At 36.2% G+C, this 16,230-nt stretch overlaps 1 pseudogene across 1 annotated transcript; it reads right to left on the bottom strand.

Annotated features, from left to right (window-relative positions):
- Positions 1-10,728: 10,728 nt before the first annotated feature.
- Positions 10,729-12,643, bottom strand: LOC149575399 (AAA-ATPase At4g30250 pseudogene; annotated as a pseudogene). The gene is made up of 2 exons (XR_016359679.1): positions 11,173-12,643; positions 10,729-10,928 (listed from the first exon to the last, which is right to left on the bottom strand). The product of XR_016359679.1 is annotated as an AAA-ATPase At4g30250 pseudogene (transcript).
- Between the last annotated feature and the right edge of the window lie 3,587 nt (positions 12,644-16,230).

The following is a 16,230-nucleotide window of genomic DNA, read 5'->3' as shown; positions in this document are numbered from 1 at the left end:
GATGTCAACATTGGCCAAATTTGAACTACTGCAACGGTCGTATGATCGTCAAATTTAACCCCATAGTGTGCTGATGCAACCCCTCTCCAAATCAATTTTTGTTTTTGTAGTCTGACTTCAAGAGGCCATAACTCGCACATCCAGACTCCAAATCAGGTGCAATTTTTTTAAAAAATTGGGTAGAATTTTCTAAATTTTTTAGTGGTGCAACTATTTTCTAGTTTTGGTGCACAGATTGTTCAGAAATTGCATTTTTTGGCAACTGTACCTAAATAATCCTGCATTTTGCAACTTCAAAAGCTCCATATGGGCACATCTAGAGTCGAAAACAAGTTCCATTTTTTTTGAAAGTGCGTATTTTTTTGTCTACTTTCCAGATCTGGCATTAGATTGTAGTGTTATGTGGGAAAATTGACACTTTCAGCAATAGGGCCTTTCTTTGCTTTGTAATGCTTTAGTATTGTAGCACATTGTAAAGTTTTAGATTTGTACTCCATTAAGAGGTTGTAACAAGCAAAATCAGAAGTCCACGAAGGCCAAAATTGGCAAGTGGCCCATTGTAATCGCACTACTGATAAAGTGCCCAAAGCATCTATTTTTGGGGGGTTTCTTGATTTAGTGAAAATGGGGGGTGTTTTTGGTGTTGTGTTCTCTCTTTTTTGCAATTTTCTTTCATTTTCTGCATTATGGGCAACTTTAAGTTTCCTAAATTAACTCCTCATAACTATGCTTTGTGGTCAATCAAAATGTTGTATCACTTAATGCATAATGGAGTTTCACAATATGTAGATGGTACTCTTCCTAAACCAGCAGGTGATAATGTATCAACAAGTGAAATTTTAGATTGGGTAGCAATGGATAGAAAAACCCTAGGTGATATATGTTTGGGGGTAGATGATAAAATCATGTATCAAATTAAGAAATGTACTACATCTAAGGAAGCTTGGGATACCCTTGAAAACCTATATGGTAAAGTGTCTAAAGAGGATGTGTTCAAAATTGAAGATGAGCTTGTATCCTTAGATCCTAAGTCATATGACTCAATATAGGACTTCATCATCAAGGTGAATGAATTAAGGACAAAGCTTACTGATTGTGGGAGTTATATTAAAGATGATAGACTGATCTATCTCATTCACAATAAGCTGACATCGAAATATTCCACATTTGTATCTTCTTTTAACACCTCAAAGACTACCTTAGGGTTTGCCTACAAGAAAGTCACTTTTGATGAATATGCTAAACTGTTGGATGATGAAGAAAAGAAGTTGAAATCAATGGGGATTCTCAAATCACCTCAGTCCAAAGCATTGGTGGCCAATGAGGGTTCTCAACATTCAACTGAATAATCTTCAAATAAATGAAAGGGTAAGAAAAAAATGGAAGAGTAAATTTGAGGATGCATAAAAAACAACACCTCAATCCAATCAACAAGGCAAGTCCTTAAATTCCAACAAGAAAGGGGACAACAATAAGGAGAAGAAGAAGTGTGCTTATTGCAAGAAATCAGGTCATGAAGAGCATGACTGTTATCTTAAAAAGATTGATGAATTGACCCACATCATGAAGAAACATAATGTTCCATTGCCTAACGCTTATAAGGATAAAGAATCATTTTCAGATTCAAAAGGCAAAGGGCAAGCACTCATGGCTAATTCAAACTCTTCAAAAGAATGTATATTTGACTCTGGTGCCTCATATCATATGGGTTCTTCAAAGGAGGATTTTTATTCATTGAATCACCCAAGGGTACCACACATCTTCATGGGGAATGATAGCAAAATGGAAGATGAAGGAAAAGGAAACATGGAAATGGAAAATGGAGAGTTTTAAGAGGCTCTCTATGTTCCAAACCTAAGTTCAAATCTCCTATCAATCTACCAAGTCACTCACTTTGGAGATGGAAATAGAGTTGAGTTCCTTCCAGACTTAGTTCAAGTGTACAATCTTAAAGATAATTCCTTGGTTGCAGTGGGGAAAGTGAATAATCACAAGAGGTTGTACTCTTTCTCTCATCTTGCACCCAAGTCTCCTTCAAAGGCCTTGTTATCACAATCAAATTCAAACATGCAATTATGGCATGAGCGGTATGGTCATCTTGACTTTTGCTATCTTTAACAACTTTGCACATACCACATGGTGAAAGGTCTACCTCAAATCAAATTTTCTAAGGGTGGATGTTCAACAGATTCAGTGGATATGCATCCAGAGGGGAAGTTACAAAGAGGGAAGTCTTCTAGAGCAACAAGTGTTCTACAAATGGTTCACATGGTGTTAGCAGGTCCTTTTGCATTCAGCCAGGGTCTCTACATACTCACTTTTGGTGATGACTTTTCAAGATTCACTTGGGTCTACTTTCTGCATAACAAGAATGAAGTGTTGGACAAGTTTCTAGACTTCAAGGCTCATGTAGAACGAAAATCCAGAAAGGCCATCAAAGTACTCCGCATGGATAATGGAAAAATGGACGTGAATAGAAGACTTAAGGATTTTTGCAAACATGAGGGAATTGATATTCAGACTCCACCATCATTTAGTCTGCATAAGACAGATGTTGCAGCTTTGAGGATTCGCACTCCTAAGTCCATAGAAAGTTGCATGATTCATGCCAAGTCTCTAGATCCATCATTAGAAGTCGAAGCAATCTCTAGTGCCACTCACTTTCTTAATTGTTCTCCTCATCCAGCCTTAGATGGCAAAACTCCTTTTGAGGCATGGTGCAGTAGAAAACCTATTGTGACACACTTCAAAGTCTTTCGTTGTCCTACATGGGCAAAGAGATCTTCCAGGGGATGCAAGGCATAGACATCTTGGCCTTGTACTTTCATTGGTTATGAAGATAGTGTGAAGGCATATAGACTTCTAGATCTTGAGACACATTAGATATTTGTGGAGAAGGATGTACATTTTGAAGAAAGTTCTCCAAGCTTGTCCTCTACTCCTCTTCGCACATCATATAGTGTGGATATTGATAGTGATTCCAGCGATAGTGCTTCAACAGATTTAGACACATGGGGTTCTATTGACACATACAGTGAGAGGTCACTTCATCAGTTTAGTCCACATGCATACATAGCCACAGTGATAGGTCCAGAACAATAGGGTACATCCAGTCTTCCAGATACAGGTTCAGTGACAGATTTGGGGGATAATATTGATGATTTGCCTCTTCTTCTTGATGCAGAATTACCTTCTTTAGTTGTCATGAGGGTTCCATTAGACTCTCTTGTTCATTCTTTACATGATCGATCCTCACAGGTTGAAGTGATTGTGGATACTTATGATCAACAGTTGCAGCAGGGTTCTTCATCAGTTGCAAAGACAGACAGTTCTTTGGGACAAGTTCTTCAGCCAGTTGAGCAGGTTTCAGAGACATCACTTATCCATGGGATTCTTTCCACACACAGCAGAAACGTCTCATTTGTACCCTTGGCATTATTTCTTCTTAAGGGGAGGAACACCATTCTATAGTCTTGGATCAACTTCTTCATCGGAGCAATCACTGTTTGACATTCTTCTTTGGGGAGGGGGGAGCCCATCCTGTCTCTATTCCTCTTCTCATTATTCTCTTATGTATATACTGGATGTATGTTGTAATGGGGGGGTCTTGATTACTCCATCCATCGATGCATCCTTCTTTATCTCTCTTTTTGGGGGAGGGCTTTTCCCATGAGGTTTTCCCTCTTTCCCTGCTTTATGGGAGATTGCATATCATTATGTACATGGGTACCTCACATGGCCTAGTAGTCAGGACCCATCCTGCATATCATCCTAGTTTCGTAAGCTTAAGAGCATTCCCCTAAGTTGCACTTAAGGGGGGGTGTTGGTGTAAATAAGTATTTACTTATTACACTTACTTATTTACTTATTACACTTACTTAAGTTTTACTTAGGTTAATGCATTATTTTTTTATTATTTCAGGTAAGACACTTAGGAGTTTGTGTACTCTCATTGAGTTACGCAACTCTAATTATGCACATGGTGTCTACAACACAGGAGTATGCATCATTCACTGAGTTGTCATGATGACAACACCGTTATCAACACTCCTCATTTAGCACATGCTGTCTACACCACTGATTTGCATGCTACACCATTGTAGGCTTATCCTCACATCATCACACTTAATCCCGTGCTTAATGGAGGATAATCCATATCTGGTGGACATGTGCTTGGTTGTATGACATATCATGATGCTAACTTCTATGCATTCTAGAAGCTCTCCTGAGGCCTTTATATTCAGGCACTCCTAGTGTACTCTTGAATCCAGTTATTAAATGAATATCGTCATTCTGATCATACTCTATCTATTTTGGTCTACTATGTGCTTGTGTTGAGTTCTTTAGTTCTTGGGTGAATTCTGGCCTAAGCCAAATTCTTATAGAGTAGATTAATGGAAAAAGGTCTAAGCCTTTATGTTGATAGTTTAATTGCAAAACCCACTAATGCCACAACACTTGATGATTAGAGAGTTAAAGACCAATAAGCTTTAGGAATTATCAGGACTTGTGTACATATAGATCTCTTCTTCCACATTTCCAGTTTCAAGGAAGCCAAACCTGCTTGGGACAAACTTGAATCTTTTTATGGTAAGGCAGATGAGGAAAAGGGATACCAGCTTGAGGATGATATACTTCTATTGGATCCAAAGAATTTTGACACAATTTAGGATTATATAAACAAAGCCAATGAGGATAGGGCACTACTTAAAGATTGTGCTAATCCCATGAAGGATGATAAGTTGATTCATCACATCCTAAAGAGACGACCTTCAGAGTATGCTTCCTTTCTTCTGAGTTATAATACTCACAAGTTGACCATGGGAAGTGCTTTCTAGAAGCCTACATTTGATGCATTTGCAGAAATGCTAATTTTTGAACAATCCCACTTGATAGATATGGGACTTGTCACATCATTAAAGACCAAAGCATTGGTGGCTAGTGATGAGAACTACTCAAGTCAAGGAGGAAAAAGTTCTAGCAATAACAAGAAAAAGTAGTGGAAGCAAAAATCATAATCTGAGACACACCAATCCTCCTCATAGTAAGGAAATTCTTCTTCCAACAAGAAGGGAAGTAATGAAAAGAAGGACAAACTTTTTTGTGCATATTGCAAGAAACTGAATCATGATGAGCATCATTACAAGACTAAGAGAATCAATGAGTTGGAAAACCTACTCAAGAAGAACTAAATTCAAGTGCCAAATGCTTCCAAGGATTCAATTCCAACCACTTCAAAGGGAAAAGGGCAAGCACTTATGGCTGGATCAAGTTCTTCATCGGAATTGATTCTTGACTCAGGTGCCTCATATCATATGGGTTCTTCGAAGGGATACTTTTCTTCATTGAAGCAGTCACATGTACCACTCATCTTTGTGGGAGATGATACTAAAATGGAAGTTGAAGGGAAAGGACATGTGGAAATGAAAAATGGGGAATTAAAAAATGTTCTCTATATTCCAAAACTTAGTTCTAATCTCCTCTGAATTTACCAAATCACTCACCTTGGAGATGGCAACAAAGTTGAGTTCCTTCCAGATTCAGTAATGATGTAAAGTCTCAAAGATGATTCATTGATTGCAGTGGGGAAAGTTAATCATGACAAGAGGCTTTATTCCTTCTCCCACTTTGTGCCCAAGTCTCCTTCACAAGCCTTGTTAATTCAATCTAATTCACAAGCCAAATTATGGCATGAGCGGTATGGTCATCTTGCCTTTCACTATCTTCAACAACTTTACTCAAAAAATATGGTCAAAGGTCTACCTAACATCAACTTTTCTAAGGGTGAATGTTCATCATGTTCAATGGCTATGCATCTCAAGGAGAAGTATGATAAAGGGAAGTCTTCAAGAACACTGGTTGTTCTTTAGTTGGTTCACATCGTACTAGTAGGTCCTTTTGCAGTGACATTAGTCAGCCAGGGTCACTACATCCTTACTTTCATTGATGACTTTTCATGCTACACGTGGGTTTACTTTTTTCATCACAAGAATGAAGTGTTGGATAAGTTTCTAGCCTTCAAGAGTCATGTCGAACATCAAACAAGGAAAGCCATCAAGGTTCTTCAGATGGACAATGAAAGCAGATATGTGAACAAAAGACTTACAGAATTTTGCAAACTTGAGGGTATTGATCTTCAGAATCCACTAGCATTTAGTCTGCACAAGATAGATGTTGTAGCACTAAGGATACAAACTCTTAATTCCATGGCAAGTTGTATGATACAAGCCAAGTCTCTTGATCCTACACTTGAAGTCGAAGCTATCAACATTGCCACTCATATACGTAATAGGTCTCCTCATAATGCCTTAGATAGAAGACATCTTTTGAAGCATGGTGTAACAAAAAACTAGTTGTGAAACACTTCAAAGTCTTCAATTGTCCAACATGGGCAAACATATCTTCTAGAGGATGCAAGGCACCACCAGCTAGGCCTTGCACTTTCATCAGATGTGAAGATGGTGTTAAGGAATATAGACTTATGGATCTTAAGACTCATGAGATCTTTGTAGAGAAGGATGTTCACGTAGAGGAAAGTTCACCTAGCTTATCCTCTAATCCTCTCTGCACTTCATACACTATGGAAATTGATACTGACACCAGCGATAGTGCTTCAACAGATTCAAATACGTGGGGTTCTATTGACAGTTGCAGTGAGCGTTCACAACATCAACATAGTCCACATGCCTACATTGCCACAGTGATAAGTCCAACACAACAGGGTACACCTTGTCTTCTAGCTCCAACATTAGTTGATGACTTCTTGGTAGACATTGTAGGCTTGTTCATGGAGTCACACATAGTAGATTTGGGAGACATTCTTGATGATTTACATCTTCTCTTTGATAAAGATGTTCCTTCTACAGTTGTTGCAAGGGCTCACTCTGACCCTCATGTCCATTCTCTACATGATCGATCTTTACAGGTTGATGTGATTATGGATCCTTATGTATAGCAATTGAAGGAGGTCTCTTTATCATTTGAGGAGACAATTAGTTCTTTGGGACAGGTTCTACACCCATCCTTGCTAGATCTGCACTTCTTCTTTTCAACAGTATTGGAAGGAGCGACCATCAGCATCAACACAGGGACAGTTGAGCAGGTTTTAGAGGCATCATTCATCATTGAGATTCTTTCTCCACACAGGGGAAGCATCCCACTTGTACCTTTTCCATTGTTTCTTCCAAAGGCGAGGAACATTATACTGCACTCGTGGACCAGCTTCTACCTTGGAGTAGCTATTACTAATCGACACTCTTCATTTTGGTGGGGGGACTACCTTGTCTCTCTTCCTCTTCTCTCTTATGGGTGGGGACTTTCCCATGAGGTTTCCCTCTTTCTTCGCTTTATGGGTACCTAACATGGCCTAGTAGCCAGGACCCATTATGCATTCCATCCTAGTTTTCATAAGCTTAAGGGCATTCCCCAAAGTTGCACTTAAGGGGGGGTGTTGGTTTACTTAAGTTTACTTAGGTTAATGCATTATTTTATTATTTATTTGGTGAGACACTTAGGAGTTTGTGTACTTTTATGAGTTGTCATGTTGACAACACAGAAGTAAGCAACTCTAATTCAGCACATGGTGTCTACAACATTGAAGATTGCATAATTAACCGAGTTGTCATTTAGACAACACAATTGTTTGCACTCCTAATTTAGCACATAGTGTCTACAATATTATTTTGCGTGCTACACCTTTGTAGGCTTATGCTCTCATCATCACACTTACTCTTGTGCTTAATGGAGGGTAACCCATATCTGGTGGACATGTGCCTAGTTGTATGATGTATCATGTTGCTGATTCCTTTGCATTCTAGAAGCATTCCAGAGGCCTTTATATACATGCACTCCTAGTGTACTTTCACATTGAATTGAATACATATCGATATTCTGATCATACTCTTTCTGGTCTACTGTTGTGCTTGTGCTTGAGTTCTTTGATCTTGGGTGAATTTTTCCCTAAGGCAAATTCTTACACTCCTACCAAATCCTATCTTGAAAGGGAAGGTTTCCCCATCTATACTTAGTTTTATTTCTCGCTAGAGGAAGGAATATCTTTTGCATGCATTGCATAGCCTTTTAACTTCAACAATTTACCATTACTACATGATATTAAACATCGTGGGTGTGCTAAAAAGCCTCTCATTTTCTCTCTAATGCAAATATTATTGAGTGTATATCGATTTAAAAAGTAATCCTTAAAGAGTCATATTTATTCATTCTTCTTCCTTCTTTCAATTAATTAATTTCTCTCTTTTGGAGAAGACTTTTGGTGTGTTGTTTCTTTATGTTTTCTCTAATTGCAAAATATTATACTTGATGCATGGATAACTAACATCACCCAATAGCTAGGATTCACCATCATTGCATCTTTTTATACATGCCTTTGTTTACTTATATATATCTCGTCAAAGGTAATATTTGGCTAAGTGATCCTAAGTAGTTGAGCCCATTGGTGAATCTTTTAAACATTTTTGTCTATTATAATGCAAACTTGTAATATTTTCATGCATAATAACGTGGGGGAATTATTAATAATAAAAATCACAAGCCCATGTTGTTTTGTGCCAATTTGATTAGATCATGTTTATCAAAATAGTATGTCAGTTATCATATATTTTATGTCATGGTAAGAAAATTTAGCCTAAGTATCCAATATGTATTCATCTCAACAGATCCCAAAATCTTTGACCTAATAATAATACAAACTCTTCAAATTACCTTGATTCCATTCACAGTGTTGAAGTGAGCTAGACGAATCATGTTATTAGCATATATATTTGAAACCTTTTAATTTTTATGAGGGTTGTAATCTAGTTTCACATCACATAGGAGCATTTATGAGAGCATTGAAAAGGGTATCCTAATTGTACTACGAGCTCAGAGCATTATTTTGATATTATATATTTCTTTGATGTTATTTATCCATATACATCATCATCAAATTAGCTCACATAAGATTTTGATCAAAGATAATTAATAACTTCTTAATTATATAATTACTAGTTAAATTTGGGTAGACTCGAACCCAAGATCTCTCAAATAAGAAATTCACAATTTAATATTATATTATAAGCTCTTGCCTACTTATTTTTTAATTTTTTAATGTGATCATTAAACAATATTTAATTTTCTATTAACATAGTAAATTAATTTCTAAAATGAACTAATATTATTTTGAGAACAAGTTTAAAAAATACAGATATATTTTATATAATTTGTTTAATTAATATATTATTACAAAAGTATATTAATATCAATTACCAATTTAAATTCTAAATATCAAACTTACTTCCTAGTTGAAATACGTAAGATACACCAATGGATAAAATCAATTCTAAACTGCACTCAATTTATTGTATTCAAAGAATTTTTCAAGCCACTTAAGCAAAGGCCAACAAGCAAACATATAATTTTGAATAGTATATGAAAAAATAAGGAAACTAACAATACACATATTCCAATTAGCGCCTACTCTCAAAGATTCAAAATATCTTGAAAAAACAAATGAAACCTATTAAATCCAGCTCTCAAATATATAAATTTGAATAGTTTATGAAAAAACAAGAACAATAAACATATTCCAATTAACGCCCACTCTCAAAGATTCAAACTATATCGAAAAACAAATGAAACCTTGTTAAATCTAGCTCTTAAAATCATTAAATTAGCAATGCGTAATTAATGTCGATAGACATTCTACAATGGTAGAATGGGTGGAGTGGGATGTTGTGAGCATGTTAATGTTAACTTTTATTCTTCTAGGTTAAATTTGACAACTATCTACATGTCAAAAGTTTAAATCTTATTATAAAAACGATAGATTTTTAAAATTAATTTAATAAATACCACATAAAATATTTGTTTAAATTATAATATTTGGAAATATAAATATCCATTTTTTGTAGAAATTAAAATAAAAAACTAAATAAATGGAGATAAAGGAAATATAAATAATTTTAGATGGAGTAAATTAAATTATAATTATTATGTAGTGGATATCTATCAACATTTCTTTAGATAGACAAAAGGTTAAATTTGACAACCATCTACACGTCAATTTTTTTAATTTAATTATAAACAAAATATATTTTTAAAAATAATTCAATAAACACTAGATTAAATATTTGTTAAAATTATAATGTTTGAATCTTAGGAGATATAAATTGTCAATTTTTTTAGAAAATAAAATAAAAAGTTTAAGTTGGTGCAAAAAAGTAAATGAAGATAAAATGAAATATAAATAGTTTTGAGTGCGGGAAAGTAAATTTTAATCATTTCGTAGTGGATATCTATCAGCATTTCTTTAGATAGATTTATTTAAGATATCTATACTAGTTTATAATGGCCACAACAATCATAAAAAATTCAACATACCATCATTAAAAAAAAATGCAAATGGAACGAAATTCCATTGTTCGAACTGTATTTCTTTGCAACTGTTTTTGGAATTGTGAATCATCCATCTCTCCCAAGTGGGCCTTCTACCCAATAGGTCACTGATTTACTGAACTCCAATAAAATTTGCTACGGTAAACAATTTCATCATAAATTTGCGACATTCATCACAAATTTGCTACAGTAGACAAAATCATAAACATAATAGAAAGCACAGTACGACAATTTCATCAAAATTTTCACGAAATTTATTGTTTATTTACAATTTCATAAAAAAATTCACGAAATTTATTGTTTATTTATTTATAATTCTTAAAAGTTCTTCAAAAATTTCATGAAAATCATTATTTATTATTTGCACTTGTTAAAAGTTTTTGGAATTCTGAATCATCCAACTCCGTTAAGTGGGTTTTCAGTTCTGAATCACCCAACTCCCTTGAGTGGATCTTCCACCCACTACAAACACGAATCCAACTCTCTCAAGTGGATCTTCCACTCGGTAAACATGATTTCCTCAACTCCATTAAAACCTGCAACAGTACACAATTTCATTAAAAACAAAAAGTTGCAAACATGATTTGCTGAACTCCATTAAAACTTGCTAGAGAGAAATTTCCTTAAAAGACAAACATTTACCAAAGAATTCTCTTCCCTTTTCCTTGTAAACAATTTCATCAAAAAAATTGCTACAGTAGACAATATCATCAATTTTTTTGGGATAGGTATACACAATTTCATAAAAAATTTGCTACAGTAGACAATTTCATCAAGTACCTGCAATTATTCATCCTCCTCCTCTAACGAGCATGACGAATCTTCATACTCCTCCTCATCAGAAGACTCACTTTCACTCTCTCTCTCGCTTTTCACAGACTCCCCTGCCGCCACAGCCAATCCAGCAATACTCTCTTCAAGAGCATCAATGACAGCCTTAATGGCAGAATCTGGATCAGATTTATTCTGAATCAAAATCTCACAAATATCTGCCGGAGTCAGGCGCCCGCCGGATTTCATCTTCTCTTCCACAGCCCCAAAGAGCTTGTGATCCTCCACATCCAAGTAATTAGAAACCAGCTGCTTGAAAGCCTCAAGTTCACAGTAAGACAGAAGAATGTGCATATCCATTCTCCCACTTCTCAACAACGCAGGATCGAGTCTCTCCTTGTGATTAGTCGTAAAGATCATGATCCTCTCTTCCCCACAGCTCGACCAGAGCCCATCTGCAAAATTCAGCAGACCAGAAAGAGTAACAGTCGAAATACCCCGTCGAATGCTCTTCGACTCGTCGACCTCGGAGTGCATCCTCCTGGACATTGCCTTGGTCGACAAATCCGCAGCACAGTCGATATCCTCGATTACAATCACAGATTTGCTGGAAGTCGCAAGCAAAAGCTCACGGAGACATGAATTGTCGAAAACCTTGGTGAGCTCAAGATCATAAACATCATAGTTCATGTAGTTAGCAATGGCGGCAATGAGACTAGATTTCCCCGTACCAGGAGGCCCGAAGAGAAGATAACCCCTTTTCCAAGCCCGCCCTGTTCTTCGGTAAAAATCCCTGCTTTGCTGAAAACAATCGAGATCGTTCTTCACCTTGTTCTTCAGGGCAGGATCGAGGGCCAGAGTTTCGAACGTGGACGGATGCTTGAACCCCACCGAACTCCACCTCGCTCGGCTCTCATTGTTACTGTAAAGCTTCCTCTCCTGACTCCTCCTCTGCACATCCTCTGCATATTTTGAAATGTGGTCGATATATGGTGCTAAGATCTTTGCTCTGTCTTTGCTCAAAACTTTCAGGACATATTTTCTCTCCGTGCTTCTTCCTCCCCTGTCTCTGCCGCTCCCCTGTTTTTCCTCTGTTTTGAGCTGGTGCGTCCACCATACTTGGATCCCCATGAATTCGTCTTTGATTGTGTGCTCAGATGGGAGATTGAAGGCCGGCTTGTTGATTCGATTGGGGCGAGAGATTGAGACTCTTGGAGCGCTTGCTGTTGCTTCGAGGCTGCTGAGATAGAGTCCCACGGAGAGGTATATCTCGTTGGAAGATCCCATGGAGGATTCTTCGAATTCAGGGATTTCAATGTGGGCGTATGCGCTCAGATTGTCTCTGTAGAGCTTCCAGAGATTATAGAGTTGGCGGAGATAGGAAGGGATGCCGTTGGATTGCAGGGACATCAGACCCATCATCGACCATAGCATTGTTCTGTCCGGCTCCATCTCTGCAAACGGACTCGATGGGGGTGCTCTGGATATTTGCTCGTTTGTGCTTGGGAAACTATATATTTGGGAAAGTTATATTTTATTTTGCATAATGGGCTCTACGTTGTCCACTTGTTATTATTATTAATTCATTTTGATGGAAGGGTTGTGTTTGAAAATGGGGATCTTACATCATCCATTTATTATGATTATTATTTGATTTTTTTGGTAGAATGGTTGTGTTTTGTAAATGGGGTTGCAAGCAATTTCGGATTAATCTTAGAGGAAATTTTGTGGTTAAGTGTGTTTGAACTCGAGTAGTACTAGAATGGGAGATCTTTCGCGAAGTTCTGATGTTTCACCTCTGTGAGCATCATTAGATGCAAGGAATGCTAAGTGTTCTATTCTTTCTCATGAGAGAAGGGTTCTTGTGAGATCTTTCGCGAAGTTCCGATGTTTCACCCCTGTGAGCATCATTAGATGCAAGGAATGCTAAGTGTTCTATTCTTTCTCATGAGAGAAGGGTTCTTGTGAAGCACTTCTCATAAAATATGGATCAATGTTGTGTTGCTAGAAATGCGATGACTTCGTTCCCTTGCTCATTTCAACGAAAGAAAATCGTGTCCACCAGAGAAATACGTGTTTTGAACAAGTTTGCTAACGTTTACAGGTTGAAGGAATTTAGGATTGTCATTTATTTAAGTATTTATTTTAACTTTCACTTTCTTTATACAAATTTATGTTGACAACAAATTTAAATTAGGTGTTTTAATAATTCCACATTTCATCAATTTGGAGCATGTGAAGTTGTATTAAGTTTTGAGATCTTGTTCATCAAACTATTTGTCAAATATTCATATGCCATGATTTGCATGTGATTTTCTTTCTCACTAATTTATCTATTGCAATTAAGTTTGTGTTCAAGTAAGTATATCACTTTATAGCCCACACATGGGTAGTTGAGTTTGTTTAGGAATGTGGGTAGTTCCCCATGGTCTCGGGTTTGAATTCTCTCCAAGGTTTATGAGGTAGGACATCTTGCAAGCAATTGATTTCACTTGTGGGGGGACTACTCCCGCCTTGGCTCGTATAGGTATTCAAAGTATTGGTTGTTGATCATTGGGCTATGATGCAAGGATACGTCCCACATGTATTAAAAAATATATATATATCACTTTTTGACAATAAGTTTTATTAAATTATTACATATAATTTTTAATCAACAACTTTTTACTAATTAAATTATTTTACAAACACTTTTAAAATGATATTTATGTTTTATATAAATATAAATTATCTAAATATATTTTTGTAAACACAATTTATCTATATAACCTTTTTAGTAACTAAATTGTTAATAATACATATTAAATTTATATCTAATGATGATTATATTTTCTTTTCTACTTGAAAAATTATTATGGGCTATAATTTTCTCTATTTTTTATTTTATTATATTTTGTCTTTTACAAACTTTAACATAAAACATTTTTAATTATGTGAAATTTATACTCAACCTTTCTAAATTTTGTTTCTCTTTACATTGCAATTATCTATATGTATCTCGTTTCTTGTCTCTAACATTATAGGATAAATGAGTTTGATTCAAAAGGTACATAATTAAATTGTGAAAATAATATTACAAGGTTCTATTTTTCTAATTTGAAAAAAGCTAGAGTTATTTTTCACACAAAACAATATTATCGAAAAGTGACCCCTCCTCATCAATTTTTTGCTTATCTTCCTCAATCTTACTTCTCCTTTGTAAGAATCTACCTAAAACTCTAACAACATGTAAGAACTTGCCTAAGGCAATAGATATAATGCCAAGATCTAAAACCTAAATTAATAATACAAGGGAGATAGGAAAATCATATGATCAATTAATTAAGTCAATAATGATCAAGAGTACAATGCACAATAGTGATGCAAGGAGGGTTCGAAAAGATAGGGCCAGAGGCACACCTAACTATCTAAACACCTTGCTGAGTAAACACAACAGAAGCAAACGACACATAGAATATGATGCATGAGCATCCAATGGTGTATGGGCAATCCTGTATCACCCAAAAATATGCTTAGAGATAGTTTTTGTTTAATATGTTTTCATTTCTGGATACCCATTTGGGTCAAATAAAGGTTCCAACTCTCATAGTTCCACTATTAGTTTTTTGGGTTAGAGTTTTATTAGTTTTTAAGAACCTTGGGATACGTGTAAATGTAAAAAATGAGTTATTTTATAATTGAGCCAAAATTATGATGAGTTAGAGTGTGTAATTTGGAGGGCTGATTGTACTTGTAATTTAAAACACTCTAGAAAAAGAATTAGGTCAAAAGGCTTTATAGTTAGAAAGTTATTGCAGTTTTAATTTTCCTTGAGACCTCCTAAGAGTGCTTCAAAGTCAGATATGGGGCACTAAATGGCCTCGTATAGGGCCAAAAAATAGGGGACAAGCAAAGCTGGTCCATAGGGCCATAGAGTGCTTTGAGAGCTTTCCGAAAATGTAAACGGTTCATCAATCAGAGTTACAGTTCAAAAGTTATGCCTCCTGGAAGTTGGACTACCATTTTTGGATTCCTCTAATTTTACACCGACTTCTAACATGATTTTTGGAACCTTTTGTTTTGGCAGTGGATGCCAATTGGCGTATTCTAGAATGTATTCCTAATCCTAAACAATTTGGGGCTTATTTAAGAACATTTCTAGCATTGTAAATGCAGCTCTTAGTGGAGTTAGAGAGAAGGTATTGTGTGGAGGATTTCTTTCTCCAGAATCATACTGTTGTAAGCCCATAGGGAATTTTTCATTGATAATAATATTTCCCTTTTTCTGTGTGTTCATTCTAGTCTTTGGTCGTGTCTCCATCAAGTGGTATCAAAGTAGGTTTTCTTGAGTGTGTAGACAGAGTGCTGACTGTGAGGCAGTTTGCACAGGACTGTGTGGTTGTGGGTTTGAGACAAGAAGATGCCTCCACAAAGGGAACATGGTGGAAGGGCTGGAGTTTTTACTCCTGAGGTTAGAGCCCTCCAGAGAAAAGTTCAAGCATTGCAATAGGAGATCTGTAAAGGACTAAATGTTGCCGTAGGCAATGAAAGTGAGGAAGAAAATGAAGAAGAAGAAGAAAATATTGGACAGGAAGGGGAAGTCCTAAATCAGGCAGAGGAGAGGCTTTTTAGGGCCATTTCTAAGCTTGGAAAAAGACCTAAAATTGATGTGGATATGTTTTCAGAAAATCTAAACTCGGATGAGTTGATTGACTGGATCAATGAACTAAAGGAGTATTTTGAGTATGAGGATATTAGGGATCTAGATAGGGTTAAGTTTGTGAAGGCCAAAATGAAAGGCCATGCCAAAATCTAGTGGCAAGAGATTCAGCTGGAAATAAATAGAAGAGGAAAAGAGAAAATCACAAGATGGGATCACATGGTGGATAAACTAAAGAAATAGTTCATTCCTATTGACTACAAGCTTGATTTGTTCAAGAAAATGCAAGGATTAAAGCAAGCAGGAAAATCTGTCCAAGAATATACAGAGGAATTTTACCGACTTCTTATTAGGGTAGGGCATGCAGAAGCAAATAATAAGGTTGCCCATTACCTCAGTGGGTTACGACCTAGCATTCAGGAGGAGTT

The sequence above is a fragment of the Cupressus sempervirens genome, chromosome 2 (assembly GCF_028749045.1).
Source record: "Cupressus sempervirens isolate cs-2001-9-10 chromosome 2, ASM2874904v1, whole genome shotgun sequence".
NCBI classification, from domain to species: domain Eukaryota; kingdom Viridiplantae; phylum Streptophyta; class Pinopsida; order Cupressales; family Cupressaceae; genus Cupressus; species Cupressus sempervirens.
Note: the sequence above shows the minus strand (reverse complement) of the source record. Positions and strands in the feature narration are given on the sequence as shown.